Raw genomic sequence first — 19,287 nt, 5'->3', positions numbered from 1 at the left:
GTTTTGATGGCTGAACTCATCTGTGACTCACAGTTCTTTCAGCTGGTGCTGAGGAGTGGGGCTGCCTCTTGCTCAGGGCTAGCCAGTCGGGATACTGAACAAGGAAAGAATTATTCCAAGAAACAGAAGGTATCTGAGTTTCCCTGGCAGATCCAGTGACAGAGAAACTCCCAGGCTTCAGATCTTGGCAGGAGATAGGAAGTGCTTTGAGCACCAACAATGGGAGCTGCACATAATGGAGGGAAAGAAAATCTGAAAAGTCCAAAGAACGTAAACATGGATGTTCCATTCTCCGATCTGCTGTCTCACATTCCAGAAGGTCACAGCTTCCAACAGACACTCTTTATTCTGACAATCCCGGTGGTGTGCTGGCCTGCTGACGCTGGGTGGGGGTGGAGCAGATCATCTATAATATTTGTGGGCTTCTGTGGTATAAATGAGGGCTTCCCAGAGGGTGCTAGTGGTAAAGAACCCACCTGCCAATGCAGAGACTTAAGAGACGTAGGTTCGATCCCTGGGCCAGGAAGATCCTCTGGAGGAGGGCATGGCAACCCACTCCAGTTATTCTTGCCTGGAGAATCCCATAGACAGAGGAGCCTGGCGGGCTACAGTCCACAGGTCACAAAGAGTCAGACACGACTGAAGCGACTTAGCACGTACAATGCTGTTTATATGCATTAGGGACCAAACGAACTTTAAATAATAGCTCCAGGTAAAAACTGGGTTCTTGAGACATTTGAAAAAAACAGACAAACAGAAAAGATATAAAAGCTAAATTCAGTTAGACTCTGGGGTACAGTTTAACCTTGACAGACCAGCACTTTCCACATTCCAACCTGGAAACTAGAGACAGTAACTGATAAGAAGCAACTAGCCCAGAGACCTCTTCAACTCTGTCTCCAGCGGTCCTTCAAGCTCACCTGTGTTCTGAAAGCGTGTGGTCCAGCAACTGTCACCAACAGGCTGAAGGGGTGCCTGGGCGTCCCACAGAGCTCCTACGGGGACCCTCTGTCCTCACACCTGACCACTCGCTTCACTGCCACCACCCTCCACCCTCCACGCCTCTACACTCAGGCTTCTGACTGAAAAAAACCCTCACCGGGTCACTCTGCGTTCATCTTCCCTTTCCCCTTGTCATCTGCTTTGTTCTCATCCTCCTTTCTCAACTATCCCAATAAGCTTATCCCCCTGAAAACTCCCTCCCTCATCTCACCACGTGGCTTCCGTCTGCACCGCTGTGTTAGAACACTCCCCGTGGAGGACGCAGAGCATCCCCTCGGATGGCCTCTGTGGCGGCAGTGAGGTGGGTCTGAGACCACACTGTGGCCCTATTTCTCCGCTGGCTCTTTTGCCCTCTCCACCACTGACTTAATCCTCCCCTTGACTTTCTTTTTCTAAATATTTTTATTTGTTTATTTTTGGTTGTCCTGGATCTTCGTTGCTACACACAGCCTTTCTCTAGCTGTGAGGTGCAGGTTGTTCATTGTGTGGTGACTTCTTTCGTAGAGCACGTGCTTCGGCGGTTGTGACACATGGGCTGGGTGACCTCACCGAATGTGGGACCTTCCCGGACCAGGGATCGAACCCGTGGCTCCTGCATCAGTAGGTGGATTCTTTACCACTGAGCCACTAGGGAAGCCCATCCCCTTGACTTTCAACTGGGTCCTCCTTCTGCATGTGCACTCATCTGAAGAACACAAAACAGACAAGTCTAGTGTCTGGTCCTAACTGCCCCCGAATTCTATACCTTAATTGTCCAGATAAACATCCCACGGATACTGGAGAGCGACAACACACCACACAAGCAGCTTGGAGTCCCTCATCCGTCTTATTATAGGTACTCTGTCCCCAGCCTGTCATCAACACCCGCACAACAACAGTTTCCAAATGCTTAGAATTCCTTTCCCTTGGTTGCCCTTCCTTCTTCTTATCTTGCATTCAGTACTTTATGAAACCCAGAAGATTCCTTTTCTGTAAAAGATCTGACTTTTGTCATCCCCATTTTCTCAGCAGATGCCCCAGCGATGTAGGCACTGACCCAGCTCTCCTGGGTTGGACTCCTGTCTTCAGCCCCTTGGCCATATTCATCAATCAATCCGTCTCCTAGTCATAATTTTTATTCCATTACTCACTTTCCAGAAATTGACAACTGCTCTTTATTCTCACTACCTTACCAAATTCATCCCTTTTTAAAACTGGTACCTGGTACTTGACTTTCTCTTACACGCATAGTCACTCCAGCTGGGACACCCAGGCCTCAGCTAATCTAAGCCTGCTACTCACTTGAGGATCACCCAGAACTGGGGGTTCAGTGCAAATACTTATGGCGTGACCAGTTCATCTTGACCTTTGGGAATGTTCTTCAGTTGTTCTGTTTCCAACTAGACTGTGAGTTCTTTAAAATCAGTTAAGTCAGTAAGCAGAACTTTTTAAAACAAAAACAAAAACATGGTGATGCTTAGATGGTGGTTTCAATGTGGCAGTTACTTAATATACTGTGCTGATGGGCAGTGACCATTAGTAGCCAGAAGTCAGTTTCTACGAGGGCCAGCAACATTGCACAAGCAAAACTATGATGAACCTGTCTTGAAAAGCAGAAACAGAGACACAGAGGTAGTAACAAACATATGGATATCAAGGGGGAATTGGGAGATTGGGACTGACATATATGACACTCTGTATAAAACAGGTAACTAAGGAGAACCTATTGTATACCTCAGGGAACTCCACTCAATGCTCTGTGGTGACCTAAATGGGAAAGAAATCCAAAAAAAGAGGAGATATGTGTATACTTACAGCTGATTCACTTTGCTGTACAAAAGAAACTAACACAACATTGTAAAGCAACTATACTCCAATAAAATTTTAAAAAAGAAAAATAAGAAAAAAAAATACACCTAGAAAAAGACAGATGACATGGTGAGTACATTTCTGGAAACTGCAATTTTTCAAAATAATTTATTGGTATGGGTGAAGAGCAAGTATTTCACTCTTTGGGCTTTCCTTTTTTCATTAAAAAGGTCAATATATGTGTTAGGTAAATCAGAGTTTTAAAGAGGTGGGAATGCGCAGATATCTTTAACCTGCAACCCAGTGACCATGAGTTCAGCCTTCTGAGACTCAAGAAGGGGTGCTGGCCAAGGGGTGCTCTTGTGAGAGGGGCTGTCACTATGTCACTACGATAACACAGAAATCCAAGGCTCACTCGAACCACTAAAGACCCTCTGGCACTTCTTAAAAGTCAAAGGTCAGGTGGCCAAATGTCATTTTATGGACTGGCAAATATCATCTTCCTCCTTGAGGCTTTAACTAGACAGATAAGACACTCCAGAAGAAACTGTTCCACCATGTAAATGACTCTCTGGGAGTTGGTGAGGATGCTTAGAAAGTACAGACATTCTTTGAGGATGCCACAAATGGATGCAGTCATTTGTTAAATGGCACCAAGAGACCTTATTGTTGATGGTATAACCTGCAGTCATTTTGGCTGATCCTTTCAATTCCTCCTTGAAGTGCCATGGAACAAAAATATGCTAAGCAACATACTCAACAACTTTGTAACAATATTTAAAAAAAAAATAACATTAAAGAAATTTAGATTACAAATCTAACACAAAAGCTATTCACTTAAAATTTTTCATATCATTTTAATCACAGTCCACATACAATTTTGCATTCTTTTGTCTGTAACCCCTCCTATACACTTTTGATCTTTATACTTATAATACAGACTCCACCTGACTCTTAATACTCCATTTTCAAGCTTTTATTCTTCATTGCTCATTTGTTGATTCTGTTGTCTCTGACATTCAATTCTAATATCCAACTGTCCAACAATAGTTGGATAATTACATATATGCTGGTAGCTCAGAGGGTAAAGCATCTGCCTGCAATGCGGGAGACCAGGGTTCGATCCCTGGGTCAGGAAGATCCCTGAAGAAGGAAATGGCAACCCACTCCAGTATTCTTGCCTGAAAAATCCCATGGATGGAGAAGCCTGGTAGGCTATGGTCCAGGGGGTCACAAAGAGTCAGACACGACTAAGCGACTTCACTTTCACTTTTAAAAATCAATTAGTCATAATTTTAAGGAATGAGATGATCAGGTGAAAGGATTTAAAACTATTTATGGCTGCTGTTATAATTGGCTAAATTGATCTTTAGTAGCATTGTACAAACACAGAGTTTCAAATTCAATTTTATGATTTTTGATCTACCTCTTGCATTAAGTCACTGCTGTAGGATCCTAAAAGAGTGACTGCCATTTCAGAAATGGCATTGACTTGTTGGTTTTTATTATAAGAAAACCAATAACAACGGGGAAGCTCTTACCAAAAAAGCCATAGTTCTTGGAGAAAGTTTGTACGTTTGTATAATATACAAAAACATATTGGTTAATCTCCTTTATACATAGAACAATCTGGTTTTATATGTAATAAGTGGTGAATACATTCTATTTCACCTGGGTTATCTTTTAGGTAAGAGAGAAGAGAGCATTTATGATTAAATAAATTAAAATTATATCAAATTTGAGTTAATTAAAATCAACAATATCTTATGCAACAATAGTCAGATGACTTACTATTAACCAAGTAAGTCTGATTAATGCTACCTGTTGTGGGAACCAGACATGATTTACTTTTAACTGGATGTCTGGTGAGACATCACTCACCTGCTTTGTCAAGTTGATTTCTTTTAGATTGACTTAGAAGAAATTAACAAATGAAATCAATTCTATTAGAATTTAATGCCATTATTTTTGTGACTAAAATTACAAATGTTATTCAGATATTCTGGGATTGTCTGGCTAATGCTAAAATTGCACATTTGATTGGATACTAGCTGTTGTATTTAGCTGATACAGAATCCAGCTCTGAATTCACATGGTTAATGGAGAAGTAAAAAACTGATGACTGTCTTTTATTCCTCTAAATGTAACTATTTACATTGATTGACTTTTGTCTATATGCCTTTTAGCTTTCAAGATATTTTGCAAATAATCAACCACAGAAGAATTTAAGTGGCAGGATCAACTTAACCTTTGCTTTCTAATGTGAGGTGTAGAATTTACAGAAGGTTCAATTCAATTTTCTTATCAAAAACAAGACCAAGAACGTGGCCATAACATTCCTTCCTTGGGGTTAATTAATCCCTTTAGATAACAATTACATTCAACAGTGGAGGGTTTATTATTCTGGGTAGGGAGTGACCTTTCTTGAAGAATCTCTCCTCCTACTAAGGAGGTCACAGTCTATCCCCTCGGCCAGTGGGCCACTGTGTACTCAGCTTGCTCTTAAGTCGTTTAAAAGGATGAACCATAAACAGCAACGGTGATCTCTCACTTTGAGGAGCTGGTGATCTGGCAGGGGAGATAGCTACATGAATAAAAACAGAGGTCACATAAATAAGGGCTTCCCAAGTGGTGCTATCGGTAAAGAACCTGCAGGCCGACGCAGGAGACATTAAGAGACGCAGGTTCAATCCCTGGGGTGGGACAATCCCCCGGAAGAGGGCATGGCAACCTTCCAGTATTCTTGCCTGGAGAATCCCATGGACAGAGGAGCCTGATGGGCTACAGTTCACAGGCTGGCACAGGGTCAGACACAACTGAAGTGACTTAGCATGCCTGCAACATTAATAAACACAGTTTTTCTCCTGCAGACTGAGAGAAAGATCTTAAAAACTTCTTAAATCCAGTTTTTCAAGACTCATTTGTGAATGAGAAAACACAGCTGTAAAAGGTTCTCATAAATTATCTGATGAGTACTGTTCTTACAGAGATTCCATCTGGTGAATGGAGAGATGACCCTGAAACCACAGAAACACAGTGGGAAATTCCTGGGTCTCACCAAATTGTTCCATGAGCAACAGTACTACCACAGTCACCAAAAAACTTAAGCAATGAAGCAGAAAATCCTAGGATAATCAGAAAGATTATATCTCACAGAAGGCTTCAATAATGATTGTGCGACTACATCAACTGTGATGGGAAAAAACAGTCTACACACATTATAAATGTGTTAGTGTGGCTTTTAGAGGAAATGGATTAAATATAAAGAGCTATTGATGGCAGTCATATGGCAATGAGGTCAACACGACAGCCAGGCACAGGCATACCCATGGCTGAATTTTAAACTGGGATAATTAAGCTTTATTTACTTCCTGTCAGGTCCATCATTTTAATCTTATATTTATGGAGGTTCTAAGAGCAAAATGCGGCACCATTAACAGTTAGATGTAGTTCTTTACTGTGCTTTGTGTTCAGTCACTCGGTCGTGTCTCTTTGTGACCTCCTTGTGACCCCATTGACTGTAGCCCGCTAGGCTCCTCTGTCCACGGAATTTCCAGGCAAGGATACTGGAGTGGGTTGCCATCTCCTTCTCCAGGGGATCTTCTTGACTCAGGGCTCAAATTCATGTCTCCTGTGTCTTCAGCATTGGCAGGCAGAGTCTTTACCACTACACCACCTGGAAGCCCTAGTTCTTTACTAGCTCTACTGAAAGATTTGGTTTGAATTGTTCTCAAATTGCTTTCGGACGCTGGGCAGGTGAGAACTTAGAGTAGAGGCTGAACATTTTCATCTCTCATTACCGGTTGGAGAGTCCAGCCTGAGAAGACTCAGAAGTCATACAAGAAGCTGTTCTTCCTTCAGTAGAAAAGCTGTTCTTCCTCCCCGCACAACTGATGGAGGGGTGACAGAGTCAAAGGGTCCCTCCAAGGCCTGTACCGTCATTAAGATTCTAGACTTTTACAAGGCAGGAGTGACATGACTTAATTACTGATCATTCCCGTAATCGGCAGTGAAGGGAGTGCAGTGGGGCTGGGGTCGCACCTCTTATCCTGATACTCAAACTGGATTGTTTTCAACCAAATTTAAACATCTTAGTGTTTTGTTTTTCTTTTTTTTTTTACATCTTCTAGTTTTAACTACAACTTGAAAAGTAACACTCTTAAAACCCACAATTTGAAATAGTTGAACCCAAAGGAGTAATTTGCAACAGAAAGAACATTAAGATATTTTTATAATACTTGAAAACACAGTATTACAAGTGGAATTCAGTGACGTGAAACTGGCATGTCAAACACAACAGAAGATTACAAGAGTAAAGGCAGAATAATTAAAAGAAATAGTAATTATACCAAAGACAGGTTTATAGAAAACCACACTGGTTAACTTTGTATTTATAGACTTCAAAAGAACTGTGAACGTGACATTTTCTCTAATATTGTGATTGCTCTGTACCCAGCTTTATGCCAGTCTCTATAAAGACTGCTGAATACAGATCAGAAAATCAAAGTAGATTAAGAACTATTTCTATGGTCTGTGCACCCAAACAGACTGGACTCCCTTACAGTGCTTTGAACTCTGAGTAAAGTTCTAATGCAGCGACTACAGTGCATCTATTAGAAACGGGCATTACCAGAATCTAAGCATTGAGTGCTACAGTTGAGATGGGCAATGCAGACTGTTTTAATTCCTCCCATTTGTTCACTACAGGCAGACCTCAGAGGTTTGGTTCTAGAACACCAAAATAAAGTGAGTCACATGAGTTTTTGGTTTTCCAGTGTATATAAAAGTTATTTTTACATTATACTGTGGTCTGTTACGGAGAAGGCAATGGCACCCCACTCCAGTACTCTTGCCTGGAAAATCCCATGGATAGGGGAGCCTGGTGGGCTGCAGTCCATGGGGTCGCTAAGAGTCGGATACGACTGAGCGACTTCACTTTCACTTTTCACTTTCATGCACTGGAGAAGGAAATGGCAACCCACTCCAGTGTTCTTGCCTGGAGAATCCCAGGGATGGGGGAGCCTGGTGGGCTGCCGTCTATGGGGTCACACAGAGTTGGACACGACTGAAGTGACTTAGCAGTGGTCTATTAAGTGTCTAAAAAAGGGTACATACGTTAATTTAAAAGTATGTTGTTGTTGCTGCAAAATACTAGCCATCATTTGACAAGGCAGGGTTGTCACAAACTTTCAATTTGTAAAAACCACACTATCTGTGAAGTACAATCAATCATGGTATGTTGGTATTTACAGTCTTAGTTGAAAATGACACATTTGTGATTTAACATTATGATATACTGTTCTGCATTTTTGTAAAAAGATTTTTATTAATTCTTATAATTTGTCTATAGCTCACTTATTCATTCATTCATTCAATATTTATCTAGTGACAACAACACATGCTCTGCATTGTTTTAGATCCTAGAGATAGTACAGTGAATAAAATAAACACATGCCTGGCAAACATTGCTGCCCTCATGGAATTTACATTCTACTTCGTATAATACTTGGAATGCTAATAGAATTGATTGGCTATTGACTTAGTGATTTGAAAATACATTACATTTAAGTTGGTATGAGATTATACAATATCTTTGATATGGAAGACTGCTGCTGCTGCTAAGTCGCTTCAGCCGTGTCCGACTCTGAGCGACCCCATAGACGGCAGCCCACCAGGCTCTCCCATCCCTGGGATTCTCCAGGCAAGAACACTGGAGTGGGTTGCCATTTCCTTCTCCAACGCATGAAAGTGAAGAGTGAAAGTGAAGTCACTCAGTCGTGTCCGACTCTTAGCGACCCCATGGACTGCAGCCTACCAGCCTCCTCCGTCCATGGGATTTTCCAGGCAAGAGTACTGGAGTGGGGTGCCATCGCCTCTAGTCAAACTTATAAGAAAAATTGGGACAGTTTTAAATATGTCATATCAACTAATCATAAACTGACTGTAGAAAGGTCAGTTCAAGTCCTGTCTCCAGAGCATAAGAACTTTAAAAAAATAATTAAAGTAACATTTTTATTAATTCTGGGGTCAATTAAGGTCATTAAACCAGAATCATGATTTATTTAGTCAGGTGGGTTGTCCTCCACATAACTATCCCATCTTTAACTCCTGTTATATTTAAAGAATTTAAATTTTACTATTCTCAGTCACAGTATGATTTAATATTTTATAATGCATTCAGTATCCTTGCAAAAAAAAAAAAATAATGCAAGTTGGAACAAAGCCAAGAAGGCAAAATTACCACCTGCAACAATTAAGACAAATATTTTAACAGCCATAAATCTGTCTAGAACAGAAAGTCCCAGTGGTTAGAACAGTGGTGATTAGAAAAGCAGTGGTTGGAACATTTTAATGAAAAAAAAAAATTGGGGGGGGGGAAAGGGTAGGTGTCAGGGGAGAAGATGGCCAGGAACTGATTATTAGAGACCTACAGAGTCACCCCCACCTACTCTGGGGCCCAGGGATGGGCTGAGAACGAGGAGCCTGAAAGGGTGTCAGCTGGGAAGAAACAGAAGGAGCATGCTGGCTGGCAGCGAATGAAGAGAGCGGTGGCGGACGCCTGACCTTGACAGTGATGTACTCTGGTTCTCATTCATATTCTGTCAGCTCTGCTCTCCCCCTCACAGAGGAAGAGTCGGCCAGTCACCAGTGCTTCTGAGCACACTGCCAAATTCCCCCTCTCCGAGCGGCAGTCCAGCTTCGCCTGCTTCTTTTTGTAAGACTAAATGGAGGAAGATGAGATTGGGGGAGCCCCTGGGGACTGAGGTCTGTGGGGCCATCTGTGTTTGACTCTGGGCAGGTGGGGAGGGGGAGGGCAGGAAGATTCAGGCAGGGCGGGGCCAGGTGCCTGCATTTGAGTTCCCTCTCACTGTTTCAAGTGGGTCTTCGCTGTCCTTCGACCTGCAAGGGCAGCAGGTACCTGGAGGAAGTCTGCTTTTAAAACCATCTATTTGCAGCATGTTGTCTGGCGAGGGTAAACCCCGTTTACAAAGAGTGGTGTTCAAAAACCTGTTGACTTTCGGTTTGGGGATCTTCAGTATAAACACAATAGAGAAGCTATATGTACCCCAAAATAATTATGGTGCAGCAGAGAAGCTACACATATGCCAAAATAATTATGGTGCCGGTAATTACAACTTGTGTGGCCTTCACAGTGCATAGGTGTCTTGCCTGACACCCTCTCCTCCATCCCCCGTCCCTCTGAGATGTGCTGAAGGCGGCTTATCAGAGCAGAGAGGTCGGATTTCACACTATGCAAAGTGAGGGAGATGTCTATCTTTAATCTTTTAATCCTTTCCCCTTATCCCACATATAAAGCAACAAGAAACATTACACGAGAAACTGCTTGGTATTGATTAGGTAAAATGGTGACTTAAAGAAAGCAGGGATCCACAAGGACCAAGACAGCCTGAATCCATGGGGGGTGGGGGGCGAGGTGTGGGCGGAGCTTGAGCAGGTAAAGTGTTGGAGGGAAAGGTGGGGAGACAGGCCCTTGGCTTGTGGATGATGTAGGAACAGGAGCACAGAGCGGGGCACCAGACAAGCTGTGAGGAGAAGAGCAAAAACGAATCTCAGGCCGATTGATCCAGCCTGGCCCCTGATGTCAAACCTGGCATGGACCCGACAGCAGCTCCCTTCCACAAAAGGAAGAAAAAGGAACACAGCAATCATGCTAATCAATTCATCTTCTGTTTCCAACATCAATTACCGGAGCGAATTAATTACTCCATTAAGTAGAAGGTTCTCTGTTGATTTAGGTCACTAATGAATATTACCAAGTAAAACTGGATTCATGATTCTGACGTTTTTGCTTCTCATACCCTCAAGACGAGAAAGGGGTGCTGGATGTGACCTTGGGGCTCCAGCCCCGGCCATTACCTCCCCTCCATTCACCCAGGCTCTTCTCTGTAAGGACCATCGAACTGAACCGTCCGAGGAGTCCAGACACCTTAGCATCTGCCTCTATCAGTCTTTAATGTTGGGATAAATGCTCTCATCTTTTCTGTGTCTGTGCTGTGTCTAATTTTAGTTTTATTGTACCAAACTGACTGACGTGGGTTTAACCGCTCTATCTGATGGACGCAACGTTGCTTCGTCAGACAGACAGATGCTTGTTCTTACAATTATTAGCCTGATGTTTTCTGACTAAAATATGGAACAAGATAGGGTATGTTTTCTCTAACAACACGTCCTGCTTGGTGACTGTCTCCTCACCAAACATTTCAAAGTGACTAGTTATGTTAAAAATACCAGCTAACCACTGAGAGAGGTGTGGCAGGCTGAAGCCCCTGGCCTCAGGGTATATTCACAGGCTTAGAGAGACAGGACACACGTGTCTCGATAAACAGCACCACAAGTCAGGGTATGGTCAGCTGGGTGGGACTGACTTGGGTTTTTTTGAAGGAGCTTTGAGGTGGACCCCCAGCTAGTGGTAAGGACTAGGAGAGGGCAAGGGTTTCTAGTTCAGGGACAAAGTGTGCCAAGCCAACTCTCATCTTGAGACTCAAAACCATGCACTTCCCCCCATGACACCTCAGCAGGTGACTGACGGCGGTTCTTGGTGGTTTTCCTACACTCAGCTCCTTCCCTGGTGCAAATCACTGCCACAGCAATGGTCTTCAAACACTCCTCCCGTCAGGGCAGTCCCCTGCACAGGAGGACCAAGTGAGGCTGTCCCTCTACAACATGGTCCTAAGGTCCCTGGCTATACTCATCCTTGTTCCTGTGTCCGAGGAGAGGCCGGCACGCTCCTTCTGTGAGTGAGTGAAGTGAAGTCGGTCAGTTGTGTCCAACTCTTTGTGACCCCATGGACTGTAGCCCACCAGTCTACTAGGAGTCTGTGGCTCCTCCGTCCCTGGGATTTTCCAGGCAAGAGTAATGGAGTGGGTTGCCATTTCCTTCTCCAGAGCATCTTTCCAACCCAGGGATCAAACCCGAGTCTCCCACATTGCAGGCAGATGCTTTACCATCTGAGCCACCAGTGAAGGGACATGTAAAAACCAATTTCAGTTTTCAGGCCATGTTGTTGCAACTACTCACCTCGGCCCAGCAGGCGCAGGCACAGCCACAGTCTCCTGGCGATGAGGGGACGGGGCTGGCCTGTGGGCCATGGCTTGCTGACCCTTCAGCAGACATCCCGAGGCTGGGCCCCGCCATGCGGAGCTCTTGACTGTCCCCCTCGGGCCTTCCAGCCCAGAGGCTAGCCTCCTCACCTGGGGTCTCCTCACACTCACTGTGGACTGTCAGCGTCCCACGCTCTCTTCTGCCCACCTCACAGGCCCCTCCACCGTTATACGCATCTGCTCCCCCCAACAGCCCCCTTCAGCAGACACTTGTGGGCCGCCCGCTGTGTGCTCAGCACTAGGTACATGGCGTGCAAGGCCGGTCCTGGGTGTGTAGGGGTGACGGACGGGTGAGGATGATTTCGACAGCTCGGAGGAGCTGGATGAAGCTCCCCTGCCTCTGACCTGCCAGGGCACCTTCTCTCTACAACCAAACACCTCATGCTTCTGTATCTACAGCTGGCAGGAGCGGCCCCTTGGGAGAAGACCGCTCACCCAGTGCCTTGCACATGGTGGGTGCTCAAAAAACAGTGACCGAGGACTTCCCTGGTGGTACAGCGGCTAAGACTCTGCTCTCAATCAGGGGGCCTGGGTTAGATCCCGCATACCGCAACTAAGACCTGGCAGAGCCAAATAAATATTAAAGAAAAAAAAACAAAACATGACTAAAGTGAATTAAAGAAAATTTAAGTTAACAGTGCCTTATGTCTACCTGACACACGCATACAAATTTTAGAACTTTAAATAAGAACCTACTGTGTGACATAGGGAACTCTACTCGATACTCTGTAATGACCTACATGAGAACAGAGTTTAAAAAAGAATGGATGTATGTAGACATATAACTGATTCACTCTGCTGTACACCTGAAATGAACACAACACTGTATATCAACTACACTCCAACAAAAACTAAAAAAAACAGTGTATTGAACCCATTGTATGCCTTACACGTATGCAATGCTATATGTCAACTGTATCTCAATAAAGCTGGAAAGAATTTTAATAAAATAAATTTTTAAAATTATAAAAGTGTTTAGAACTTTAATATTTCTCAATAAATTCAACATTAAAGTGAGAGGACCGACTTCTAAAGAAAACATGACCATAAAAGAAACTGGGTATTAAGTAGGAGCTGGACGCTAACATACGTATTTTTTATGCATATCCCAAACAACAACAACAGCAACGCAACAGCTCTGTGATCATCCTTCTGGCCAGGCAAAGTGACTCTTACTTTGTGGACAAGCACTTGTGAAGATTATGCTAAGGAGATGTGGCCACTCCAAACAGATTAGAGCAGTGGAAATGGGGCTATGGAATCGTATTAGAAACCCCATATGCTTGGAGGGACCATCCTGAAATTAAACCTCCTATCAAGACACCTTCATGGGGTGCTGCCAGTTATAAATGTGCTACACTCGACTGGGAGAAAATTCCATGAAAGCTTACAAAAACCTTGCTAGAAGCATTAAAAATTCCTAGCCGTTTCCTTATTTGTCATTCAGCAAATGTTAATATTTCTTTCTGTATTCCTACTGAAGCTTGAAATTAACATGGCTTTTTGTTTATTTCTTCATTTCTGCACTCTTGTCAGCTCATCTCAGGAATGCATTTTGTTGGTCGGCTGCTGCAGAGCCAAATAAAAAAAAGCCAAAAGACACTCACACCCTGACTAGTGAAAGCCTCTGCATGAAATTACATTTGTTCTTTAACCTCTCAGAAGTAGAACATTCCACTTAAAATAAATATTTAACACCTAGGACGCCTTCTTTCAGGAATCACTTTGACACGGACATTAGTCTCTCTCGGTACCCAATGCCAGAACCCTGGGGTGCAAAGCTTTCTACAGATGAAGCTGAGGGAGAGTGTGGATGGGGTCTAGGAAGGCTGGCAAGCAAGGGCAAACACAGAATTTGCTAAAGCAAATTGATCTCTGAAAATGCCCCTCCCCCACCCAAGACTCTTCAAGCAGAATTTAGCCCAAGTCTAAGTGGTTTTCAAACCAAGATGGGATGCGGGTCCCAGGGAAGGGCCCCTCTGCCCCAGGACTGGTTGTGTCGGATCCAGCCTGCTTCCTAAGGACCCGGCTCTACGAAGCCTCCTCCCCACCAGGAACCTGGGTGATTATCACCCCAGTTTAACTGGTGCCCTGACAGCTCCAGCGGGCATGTGGCTTTGGAACAAGAGCCCTGCCCTGGGACACTCGGAGTGGGCAGCCTCAGACTCAGGTACCCAGTAGTAAGTGCTTCCTTGCTGGCTCAGATGGTAAAGAATTGGCCTGCAATCAATGTGGGAGACCTGGGTTTGATTCCTGGGTTGGGACGATCCCCCTGGAGAAGGGAATGGCAACCCACCCCAGTATTCTTGCCTGGAGAATTTCACGGACAGAGATGCCTGGCCAGTTACAGTCCATGGGGTCACAGAGAGTCAGACATGACTGAGCAACTCACTTTCACCCAATAGTAAGTTTATGTTGCCGACTTAAAATCCTGCCCCATGGGGGATGCCTTGGGTGTCTGGGGTATGCTGCTTTTTGAAGGCTTTGTGGGGGGCAATGGATGTTTTGAAAAGTACAGACCGTGACAGAAATGGTACTGAATGTCCCCAGGAACAGAATTAACAGGGATGGTATCCAAAACTGGCTTAAGAATGCCTCCAAAGCAGCAGGTGATTTTTTAACTTGATGTTCAGATGGCTCAAGAGTCTTTACAAGACAGACTCTTGCTCATGCCTGTGGGCATGTGTGTGTTTAAATGTGCTTCCAGAACTTTCCAACTAGGACAGAAGGGAACAGCTCTCCCGGTTCAGGACACAGCGCCTGATAAAGCTCGGAGGACAGCCCGAGGGTGGCGATGCATGTCCTTTGAAGGCCATTTCCGTGGACTGTGTCTCCTGTCTGTCATGAGGACCCCTGACAGACCACAGGGCCTCTGGTTAGACCACAGCATCCCCCGGGGCCGGGTGCCTGCCCATGGAGAATATCGTGATGCTATATTCATCCTTCCTCCCGGCTGATGTTGACTCATTATATGACAAAGCCACTCTTCAATCTCTATTTCGGGTAGACTTTGCACTTTGGGGGAGCTGGTAACATGCCTCTCCAGATAAAAATGTACAGGAGAGGCCATTAAAGGCAGGCCTCTTAAGTCTTAATTGGGTCAATTTCTTCCCTGCCCCATCATGAAACCAATGTGACCTTTTCTCTGGTGTTGGCTTTTAATCCCTCTTGTTCTTGGCTCATCTTGATAATAGAAACCCATTGCCATCCCACATGAGGACGGCGGACAGGATGGAGGTGAGTACAGAGGAAGAAATCCTGCTTTTAGGGTCCTTCTGTGTTGCACAAATCTACTTCCAGAGCCAATTTCCGGAGTACCTGCTGTTTTACACGCTGAACCCCAAAGCTCCACCCACCTTCCCATCTCCTCCTCCCCTCAACCTGGACAATCAAAGAGGTGACTGTGAAAAATGATCTCCAATGATCACTAAATGCCGTGCTTTAAAAGTCACATTTTCTGTGAATCCAAATTAAGCTCTGTTTACTCCATGGAAATTAAGGTTGCCGCAGCTACCACCCAGAGGCACATTTAAATATTCTCACGTGACATGTTCTGTTATTCCAGGGACAAGAGGTTCTCTTTAAGCAAAGTCCAGAATGCAGCCTGGACCCTGCACTGGCCAAGCCCAGTCCACTGCAGCATCCACGGGTCCTGGGAGCAGAGGGCCTCCAGTTCTCTGGGCCAGAATCTCGCCATACATCTCCGTGGAGCCACCTGTGTTCAGGAATGCCTCCCCCTGGACTGGGAGTTGCCCCAGCCCACGACAGCTTGGCCTCAGTGGGCTCTGATTTTTCTAGCCCAGGAATCACAACTGCATCCCTCAGCTCTGGTTCCTTCTCTTAATATGCCACCTCTACTGCTGGCACATGGCTTGTGCCCCTCTGGGGACAGACCCTGGGTGATGCCGGGGCTCACGGGAACACACCAGCGTGGCCCCCAGCTTCCACCTCTCCTTGGTGCCACTGACTGTAGGCCACATTGCTTCCACATGAGAAGGCAAACACCCCTGGGTGCCAATTATTAGCTCAAAATTCATGGCATCCCAGGCCCTTACAACTCAGCCCCGGTTACCTTGCCAGTCTCATCAATCATCACTGTGTATATTCACTCACTTTTTCATCTGTTCATTTAATCATAAAGATCCTCCGAGGCCAGTGAGTCAAGCATTGTGATAGACGCACACAGAGACACTAAATAACACCCATCTCTAGATGAGCTTCCTCAAGAAGTTCAGACTTGAGTAGTGGTAGCCGGATCTATCAGCACAGATGTGCAGTAAACGGTCAGGATGAAGGGTCCTGAGAACCAAGGAAGGAGAATGCAGTTCTCCATTTCTCGGGGCCCAGCTTGGATACCACCTGATGGGAAGCTCTCCCTCATCACTCAGCCTCCTCAGGGTCCTTTTTGGGGTCAGGGCAGTAATGAATGTACTCAACCTGGGCCCCCAGAGGCATGAACACCCCTCGAGAGCAGGAACAAGGCTCTGCTCCTCTGTGCTCTCCACACAACAGGCACCCTGGCTTGTACACGGCGGGTGCTCCGCACATGTCTACTGCTGATTCGAATGTACCTGACGGTAAAACTTAGGATCAGGGTCAACAGCAATCCTTCCTGAAGTATTCACTAGAAACCTGTTCCTCCTTCTGATGGAGGGGGCAGAAATGTGCCAGACGGCTCCAGTCAGGAGTCTGACGGCCAGCCCCAGCTGTCCACTCTAAGCTGTGTGCTTTGCAAAGACCCTCCTCGGACTCCTCCAGACTATTGTATCTGCAGGACAGCAGAGGCCCCAGATGCGGAGCAGGTGGGAGGAGAGGTCCAGGCCTCAGGGGAGCGACACAGCAGCAGGATGAGACTTTCTGGTGGTGGATGGAGGACATGCCTCTCCTCTTAGAGAAGAGGCACATTCACCACTGACACACCATCCCCTAAGGCCACTTAGTAATTACTGAACAAAACCTTGCTCTTCATGTGATACCGAGTATTACCCATTGCAGGAGGTTGGCTTTCAAACTCGAGTCTGGACTACAACCACTATGACCACGTCAAGCTTGTGTGTTACATACACACACATGGGTTACATGTACCGAGATTAAAATACTGTAAGACACCATATTAGCTATCTGTTGCAAGGCTGACAAATTACCATGAAACTCAGTGGCTTAAAATAACAGTCATTATCTCATAGTTTTTGTAGGTGGGAGATACAGTAGCGGCTTAGCTGTGTGGTTTGGTTCAGGGTCTCTCGTGAGGCTGTAATTAACGTGATCTGCTTCTAAGCTCACCTACATGACTCCTGCCAGGAAGCCTCTGTTACTTTCTGGCTGTTGGCTGGAGGCCTCAGTTTCTTTCTATGTGGGCTTCCATTGGGCTGCTCACAATACGCACGCAGAGAGATTTTTTTCCCCACCTGTGAGTTTGAAGGCTGCAGATGCTTTACACAATGGCTGTGAAAATTTTAACAGGCTCAGAATTGGAGAAAGGATATTTATCTGTTTGTCTATCCACACACCTATACCTATAAACACAAACATAAACGTATGTGCTTTTTTTCAGGGTGCGGGTTGTGGTGGTGCTTTAGTTCCTATGTCGTATCGGACTCTTGTGACCCCATGGACGGTAGCTCACCAGGCTCCTCTGTCCATGGGATTTTCTAGGCAAGAATACTGGAGTGGATTGCCATTTCCTTCTCCAGGGGATCTTCCGACCCAGGAATCGAACTCGGGTGTCCTACATTACAGGCAAATTCTTTACCGACTGAGCTATGAGGGAAGGCTAGTGTGCGGGTAAGTGACATTAAGTACATTCACATTGCTGTGTGATCACCATCACCATCCATTTCCAGAATTCTTTTCATCTTGTAAAACTGAAAGTCTGTACCCATTAAATAACAATACCCCATCTCCCCTCTTCCCTTCCCCTGGCAACAATCACTCTTTCTGTCTCTATGCATTTGACTGCCCTAAGTACCTCATTGGAGAAGGCAATGGCACCCCACTCCAGTACTCTTGCCTGGAAAATCCCATGGGTGTAGGAGCCTGGAAGGCTGCAGTCCATGGGGTCCCTGAGGGTCGGACACGACTGAGCGGCTTCACTTTCACGCATTGGAGAAGGAAATGGCAACCCACTCCAGTATTCTTGCCTATAGAATCCCAGGGATGGGGGAGCCTGGTGGGCTGCCGTCTATGGGGTCGCACAGAGTCGGACACAACTGAAACGACTTAGCAGCAGTAGCAGCAGCAAGTACCTCATATGAGAGGAAAAGGCAATGGCACCCCACTCCAGTACTCTTGCCTGGAAAATCCCATGGGCGGAGGAGCCTGGTAGGCTGCAGTCCAAGGGGTTGCGAAGAGTCGGGCATGACTGAGCGACTTGATTTTCACTTTTCACTTTCATGCACTGGAGAAGGAAATGGCAACCCACTCCAGTGTTCTTGCCTGGAGAATCCCAGGGACGGGGAGCCTGGTGGGCTGCAGTCCATGGGGTCACACAGAGTCGGACACGACTGAAGCGACTTAGCAGCAGCAGCAAGCACCTCATATGAGAGGAATCATACAATATTTGTCCTTTTGTGACTGGTTTATTACACTTGATGTCTTCAAGATTCATCCATGTTGCAGCTTGTGTCAAAATTTCTTTCCTTTTTAAGGCTGAATAATATTCCATCCTATACACACATCACATTTTGCTGGACTCTTCATCCATCTATGTACACTTGCGTCCCTTTCTTCTTTTGACTATTCTGAATTACGCTGTTACTAACATGGATGTATAATGATTACTTTTAAACATGTTAAATATGTAAACATTTTAAAAATATTTTAAATATTTTCAACAATTCATGTCACTAATAAAATATTATTTCAAGACGTTACTAGGAAATATTCTTGTTTCTGAATTAATGCCGAGGTTCGTGGCTGGGAAACTTTAAGGAATAAAGGTAGATCTTCTCTGGACCCCCGGGGGCTGGGCTGTTCAGCTGGCCAAGTTGGGGCATGGCAACCTGGTGAGTATCACGAAAAACGTAAAGAAACTCAAACTTAACTCTATTCAAAAATGTTAACACTTTAAAAAATAATGTTCACTAGTAAAATATTGTGTTCTTCCAACATCCAAACAAACAACTCCATTGAGACAAGTTTACAACAGACTCTGAGTTAGAGCCTCTGCAAAAGAAATAATTATAACCAAACTTTGGCTCTTATAAAATTCAGGTAATAATTCTAAACAGCTGGAGTGGGAGTTTAAAATTTTTTTTTAAAAAATCAATAAATATATAAAGATAAAAATTCTTCCCTTCTCTCTGGCAGGAGGGCAAACTCCGGTCATTTGGTTTTTAAATGACTTCTTTACTAGGCCATGGCTACTCATCATGAG

The 19,287-nt window shown here is 44.9% G+C and overlaps 1 protein-coding gene across 2 annotated transcripts in view; it reads right to left on the bottom strand.

The window, feature by feature from the left end:
• The window catches only part of HIPK2 (homeodomain interacting protein kinase 2), a 204,404-nt gene that overhangs the window by 96,298 nt on the left and 88,819 nt on the right, over window positions 1-19,287 (bottom strand). The gene's annotated exons all lie outside the window — the stretch shown is intronic.

Source organism: Bos indicus x Bos taurus, chromosome 4, assembly GCF_003369695.1.
Source record: "Bos indicus x Bos taurus breed Angus x Brahman F1 hybrid chromosome 4, Bos_hybrid_MaternalHap_v2.0, whole genome shotgun sequence".
Lineage (NCBI taxonomy): Eukaryota > Metazoa > Chordata > Mammalia > Artiodactyla > Bovidae > Bos > Bos indicus x Bos taurus.
The sequence above is the reverse complement of the archived record's forward strand: the minus strand, read 5'-3'. Positions and strand labels throughout refer to the sequence as shown.